Here is a 6989-nt window from a genome sequence, read left to right as displayed (position 1 = left end):
AGTCCGGTTTGGGGGTTCTCCAACAGAAGATCCTAATACGCACATTAAGGATTTCATCGAGATCTGCGACACTTTCAAATTTAACAATGTTTCTGAAGATGCTATAAAGCTGAGGCTTTTCCCATTCTCACTGAGGGACAAGGCTAAGAGCTGGTTACACTCTCTACCAGCCGGTTCGATTGCTACTTGGGAAGATCTTGCTCAAAAGTTTCTCACTAAATTCTTCCCTATGGCGAAGACAGCTGCAATAAAAAATGCTATTACTCAATTTGCGCAGCAAACGGGAGAATCTCTATGTGAAGTTTGAGAGCGCTACAAGGAGATAATTAGGAAGTGTCTTCATCATGGAATGCCTGATTGGATGATCATCAATTGTTTTTATAATGGTTTGGGAGCAAAGTCTAGACCCATGCTCGATGCAGCATCAGGTGGAGCCTTATGGGCTAAGAGCTATGATGAAGCTTATGATCTAATTAAACTGATGGCTGCTAATGAATATCAGTATCCAACCCAGAGATTGCCACAAAGCAAGGTAGCAGGAATTCTTGAAGTGGATATAGCTACAGCTATCACTGCTCAACTAAAGGCGTTGTCTATGAAGATCGATTCGCTGGTTAACTATGGAGTTCATCAGAGGATGAGTGTTTGTGAGCTTTGTGCAGGTTCGCATGTGACGGAGCAATGCGCTATATCTACTGAATCAGCTCATTTTATGAGAAATTTTTAGAGATCGCGGCAACCAGTTCCAAACACTTATCATCTTGACAACTGAAATCATCTTAACTTCAGCTGGAGCAACAATCAGAATGCGGTACAACAGCCTTATCAGCAGTTTGGAGCAAAACAATTCAACCCTCCTGGTTTTTAGCAACAATTTGCACCAAGACAACAACCCCAACTTCAACAACAAACTCATGATGCAGGTCAATCTTCGAATGAAAAATCTGAATTGGAGGAGTTGAGGCTTATGTGCAAAAACCAGGCTCTTATATGCCAAAGCCAGGCTGTTTCTATCAAGACTCTGGAGAACCAGATAGGATAAATTGCTTACGCCTTATTGAATCGACTACCAGAAACGCTTTCTAGTGATACTGAAGTTTCAGGAAAAAGGGAAGCAGAAGAGCAAGTTAAGGCAATTACATTGAGGTCTGGGAAGGTTGCAAGTCCTGAAAAATCTCAAGTTCCAGAATCTGAAGTTTTGGTTGAAGAAGATGTGCAGAAGGAAGCAGAAGTGGAATCAAGGAAGAAAACTATGGAACACACTCCTCCTGAGGGTAATACAGGGGAGAAACAGGTCTATCATCCACCTCCTTTTCCTAAAAGGCTGCAGAAGCAGAAGTTGGATAAGCAATTTGTTAAGTTTCTGGAGGTGTTCAAGAAACTTCACATCAACATACCCTTCGCTGAAGCTCTTGAACAGATGTCTAGCTATGCGAATTTTATGAAGGGTATTTTATCTCAGAAAGTGAAGCTCGATGACTTAGACACCGTTGCTCGAACGGAGGAGTGCAGTGTTGTTCTGCAACAAAAGTTGCCTCCGAAGCTTAAAGATCCTGGAAGTTTCACTATTTCTTGCACTATTGGAAACTTGTCTTTTGATAAGTGTTTACGTGATTTGGGAGCTAACATCAATCTGATGCCCTTGTCTATCTTCAAGAAGCTTGGTCTGTTTGATCTGAAATCAACATATATGTCATTGCAACTAGCTGATCGTTTCATCGCTTATCCGCGAGAAATAGTGGAGGATGTCTTGGTTAAGGTGGATAAACTCATCTTCCCTGCTGACTTTGTAATTCTTGATTTCGAGGAAGATAAGAAGATTTCCATCATCTTGGGAAGACCATTCTTGGCTACAGGCCGGACTATGATCGATGTGCAAAAAGGAGAGCTTGCGATGAAGGTTTACGATCAAAAGGTCACTTTTAAGGTGTTCAAGGCAATAAAGTTACCCACAGATAAAGAGCAGTGCTTTAAAGTAGAGCGGGTCGACTATGTAGTGAATTCGGAGCCTGAGCAATTGCCAAAGTCAGATACCTTAGAGAGATCCTTAATAGGGGAATCAGTTATTGAAGATGAAGAAGAAGCAGAGCAAATGCAGGTTTTGAATGCAAATCCGTGGAAGAGGAAGTTGGATATGCCATTTGATTTTCTTGGGTTAGCAAAGCTGAAAATTTCTCAGGGGTGTTTTGAACCATCTATTGAAGAAGCTCCCACACTTGAGCTCAACCGACTGCCAGATCACTTGAGTTATTCATTCTTAGGTGCACCCCATGATAAGGGGTTGGGATATATTTTTGATGATGTAGAGAATGGCTGGACGGATCTTCCCGTGCCTACAGAGGGTTCTTCTCATGTGCAGCAGGTAGTTGATAGGACTGGTGTTGGTGATGAGCAATACAGGCGAGTGACTAGGCGTATGGAGGCCATGCATGACATTCACCATCATTTTGCTACAGATTTGACACACGCTTTGGGCACTATTTTCTGAGCCACTGGTGTCGAGGTTGATTGGCCACCTGATCCTCCACCCGAGGAGGGTGATCTTTCCTGACAACTAGGTATGCCTGAAATCCTTATTATTACCTTCAATGAGGACATTGAAAATTTAAATTTTGGGGGTGATAATGTAAGGATTAGCTTGTGTGTGTCCATATAGATTCATATAGATTCATGTTGCATGTTTAGTTGTAGTTCATTCATATTTTTCATGATTGTTCATATAGACATATTTGTTTGTGTTATTATGTGAGTCCATATAGTTGCATTTGCATGCATATAACATGATCCCTTAGGTTGAACTACTTCTGATTGATAAGTTGATGTTAATTTGAGTGTGGTGATGACGAATAGAGGGATGTTTAAGTCTTAATGAATTGATTTGCGTGCCAAAAACAAAAATTTTCACAAAGTCTTATAGGTTTGCTTTTGAACTAGATCATGATCAGACTTGTTTAATTGGTGAGATTTAATCACTTGTTTATATCTATAATTTTTGGTATTCTCTTAATGGCTAAAAGAACACTGAATTTTAATCTGGAGAAAAACTTGGATTTCAATGCTAGTTGAGGCTAGGCGTCAAATGGCTAGTAGCTGACTCATATTTATATGAGTAGTCTAGGGTTGAATGAGATGGAGCGAAATGCACTCATTCAGAAATCGTTGAAGAAAAAAAAAAGAGAAAAAAAATATGTCTTATGCATAATTGATCAAGAGTGAGCTCTTTAATACTCGAGTTATTAAGTTCTGGGGGACTTTGTACCTAGTGACCTAAGGCTTTTATAGTCTGGGATCCACTAACCTAACGCTCGCTACATGGGTATTATTGTACAAGTCTTTTGGGACCTCATTCATTGCACGATCAAATAAGCATCTTTGTTATGTGTTCAATAATAGCATGAATCATTGTATAACTCTAGTAGAAAGGAGGTGTTGAGAGTCATTATGTGTGTAACGTCTATTCTGTTTATAAACTTGTGATTATTTTGATGATAAGATAAGCATGGTTATTGATCTAGTATCGAGAGTATATGTGTTGAGCATTCGCACACATCGCACGTTTCTGGTTTGTGAGTTGGTTTGTGGGATTTATTCAAACTCTATTTTGAGTTATTACATTCGTAGAGGCGTTGGCTTATTCATTTGGTTATGGTTATCCTGAGGGGATCGATTGCATTATCATTTAGTTGCATTCACGTAGTTGCATTCATGCATTAGGTTTGTTTTATAGTTTTGAGTCTGTTTATGCTTGAGGACAAGCATCGATTCAAGTTTGAGGGTGTGATAAGTGGATTTTATATCTACTTGGAACGCTTCATTACAAGCTTAAGTTGGTGTTTTGGACTCAAGTTATTGGTATTTTTGTTGTGTTTTTGTGTTTTTTACACCTTAGGCATTAGTTGGAGGATGAATGGAGCTTTTATATGATGAAAAGAGTCAAGAATCTGAAGTTAAGGCCATTCCCAAAATTGTAGAGGATCTCAAGAGCTTCCTAGTTGCATTCATGCATTAGGTTTGTTTTGTAGTTTTGAGTCTGTTTATGCTTGAGGACAAGCATCAATTCAAGTTTGGGGGGGTGATAAGTGGATTTTATATCTACTTGGAACGCTTCATTACAAGCTTAAGTTGGTGTTTTGGACTCAAGTTGTTGGTATTTTTAATGTGTTTTTGTGTTTTTTGCATCTCAGGTATTAGTTGGAGGACGAATGGAGCTTTCATTGAATATATCATGAAAAGAGTCAAGAACCTGATGTTAAGGCCAGTCCCAAAATTGTAGAGAATCTCGAGAGCTTCGCATGGATTATTGGATCGTCGAATTCTTGATAACCGGAACTCAACTTACAAGCAAAAGAAAAAATTGGGGTAAAAATCCGGAAGCACGGCGCGCCCGCACTAGGAAGCGGGGTGGCCGCGCTGAAAGAACAGTTGTAATATCCCATATTTTCAAATATTATTATTATAATTATTTGAAATTATTATGTGATTTTTATGTGAATTTTTGTGAATTATAAGATAAGTGGAATTGATGTTTGGGTGTTTATATGTGATATTCCTTGAGTGTTCTAATTTTTATATGTTCAGAATAAAATATAGATAATTGTGATATTTTCTGGTAATTTTTGGAGTGTTATATGATTTTATAATGATTTATGAATTATTAATTATTTTCAGAATAATTACAAAATTATTTTATAAAGCCGGGAATCATCCGACTTCAATTGTCTTTGCATTTTTACAACCCGAAACTCTTCCGAAAACTCCTTCCTAACCTAATCTGGTAATTCCGGACATTTTCCGTGTTTTGACTTTTTCGATCCGGATTACAGTTTGACCCGTGCGCTACCCGGCGCAAGATTTTCGATACGTTAAACATTTCGATAAATCAACAAAAACCGTATTCTCGAGAGACGGGATATTTTTATATTATTTGCGTATATGGTGTTTTATGAAAAGCTCGGTTTTGATAATTATTCAATTCTGGTATTAAATTGTATCGTTATATAGTGACTTAGTGGCTAAGTAATCTATTTTTGGATCCAATATGTAATTATGATTCTGTATTATTAAATAAACTATGTATATGGGTTCTGTCACCTAGATAGTATTTTTGTTAATATTTTTATTAATTAGTTGTGATTGTTGGTGTTCGAGAATCATTTGTGTATTTAGTTGTGACGCTGTGTTATTTGTTGTTGATAGGGATAAATAAATCCTGATTGTATAATTAAATATTGCATTAATTGTACAAGGTATGGGCTGCTAGGCCCAATAAGAAGATGTATGACATTCATACTAGAAAGGTTAACATGTCGATCAGGCCTGACGGACCAAATCAAGCCTGATGGAACAAAGAAGGCCCAAAAACCCTGGTTATTTATTAATTTCGTAATTAATAAATAAGGGAGAAAAATAGCTATTAAGATAAGTCCTAGTGAGGATATAAATTCTTGTAGATTGGCCTCCAAGGAACCTCAAGGGATAAGGAATCAGCTTCCTACTCCCTAGGACTCCTAAGTCTATCCTAATTCAGAGACTTGACCACCAAGTCTCCTATACCAAGTCCAATTCAAGGACTCCCAACATCTATATAAGGGGCCTCACCCCACAGATCAGAACTACGTTTTTTGACTTGATCCTTGGCAATCAGCAAGGTACGTAGGCATCTTGTTAAGGCAGATTGAGTCACGAAACACAAGAGCAGTCAAAATCGAGCCTTGAAGCTCACGTTCCTTAGTATTAAATACAGCAATTATATATATTAGTTTTAATCCATAACATTTGGCGCCGTCTGTGGGAAAGCACAACAACAAGCATGGTGAGAACACGGAGAACAACTAGAGCTCTGGAGGAAGGAACACCATCGGGAACAACCCAGATGATTTCGTCCACCGTGGAGATACCTCCCCACTCAACTTATGCATCTACTCAAGCGGAAACCCAGATAGGGGCAACTCAACCTCAGCCACAAGAGACGACTCCCCCGACTATTTAAGGTACGAATCCTTAAGTTCAACAAGTACATATACCTGTGAATTCTCGACCCGTCGGGTATGAATATTCAACTGTTGTTACTACTAACCCCCCTTATGGGATGCCCCTTCACCCCGAGGTTGGAGGAAGTGGATATGCTGGGTGAAGTGAAGCACGAGGGCAATCGCCCCCTATATATGAGGTTTGGCTCCTATCCCCGAGGATCGGGAATTTTCTGGTCCTTACACTGAGAGAGACTCTGAATCTTCGGATGATGAAGTGGCCCCAAGAAGGAGGCGTCCTGGAAAAGAGCCAATGGCCGATGGAAGGCAACGCCCTCAAAGCACCCAAGGGGCGAATCCCCAAGAAGTGCAGGAAAGGATCAGGGCTCATGAAGCTGAGATCCAAAGGCTGAGGCGTGATTTGGAGGCTCACCAGGCCATCAGACCCCAGATACCTCCTAGGGGGAGAAATCCTCCTCCTGTCATAGACCTGGATGGTCCGGTACGAAGAAGGGCTGTCGTCCCAAGAACTGATCCAAGCAATCTCCTTCCCCTTGGAGATCCTGATGATCCAACTCCACCCTTCACAGAAGAGATAATGAATGCCCATATCTCAAGGAAATTCAAGATGCCCACTATCAAAGCCTATGATGGCACGGGAGACCTCGCTAATCATGTTAGGATATTCTCTAATGCACTGCTGCTGCAACCCGTGAATGATGCTATAAAGTGTCGGGCCTTCCCTCAAACCCTGTCGGGTATGGCTCAAAGATGGTACAGTCGCTTGCCCCTAAACTCTATTGGATCATTCAGAGAGTTAAGTCAGGCTTTTATTAAGCAGTTCATCAGTGGGAGAGTCCATGAGAAAAGTTCAGCATCTCTTATGAGTATTGTGCAGGGAGCTAAGGAATCTTTGAGAGATTACCTGAATCGTTTTACAAAGGAGGCTTTAAAGTCCCAGACCTTGATGATAAGGTAGTCATGATAGCACTGCAATAAGGAACTAGGGATGAGTTTTTC

At 40.0% G+C, this 6989-nt stretch overlaps 1 non-coding gene across 1 annotated transcript; it reads right to left on the bottom strand.

Moving 5' to 3' along the window:
• Nucleotides 1–244: 244 nt before the first annotated feature.
• Nucleotides 245–351, bottom strand: LOC141663430 (small nucleolar RNA R71). The gene has a single exon (XR_012551502.1). It is a non-coding gene; the product is annotated as a small nucleolar RNA R71 (small nucleolar RNA).
• Between the last annotated feature and the right edge of the window lie 6638 nt (nt 352–6989).

The sequence above is a fragment of the Apium graveolens genome, chromosome 5, assembly GCF_009905375.1.
Source record: "Apium graveolens cultivar Ventura chromosome 5, ASM990537v1, whole genome shotgun sequence".
Taxonomy (NCBI): domain Eukaryota; kingdom Viridiplantae; phylum Streptophyta; class Magnoliopsida; order Apiales; family Apiaceae; genus Apium; species Apium graveolens.
The sequence above is the reverse complement of the archived record's forward strand: the minus strand, read 5'-3'. Positions and strand labels throughout refer to the sequence as shown.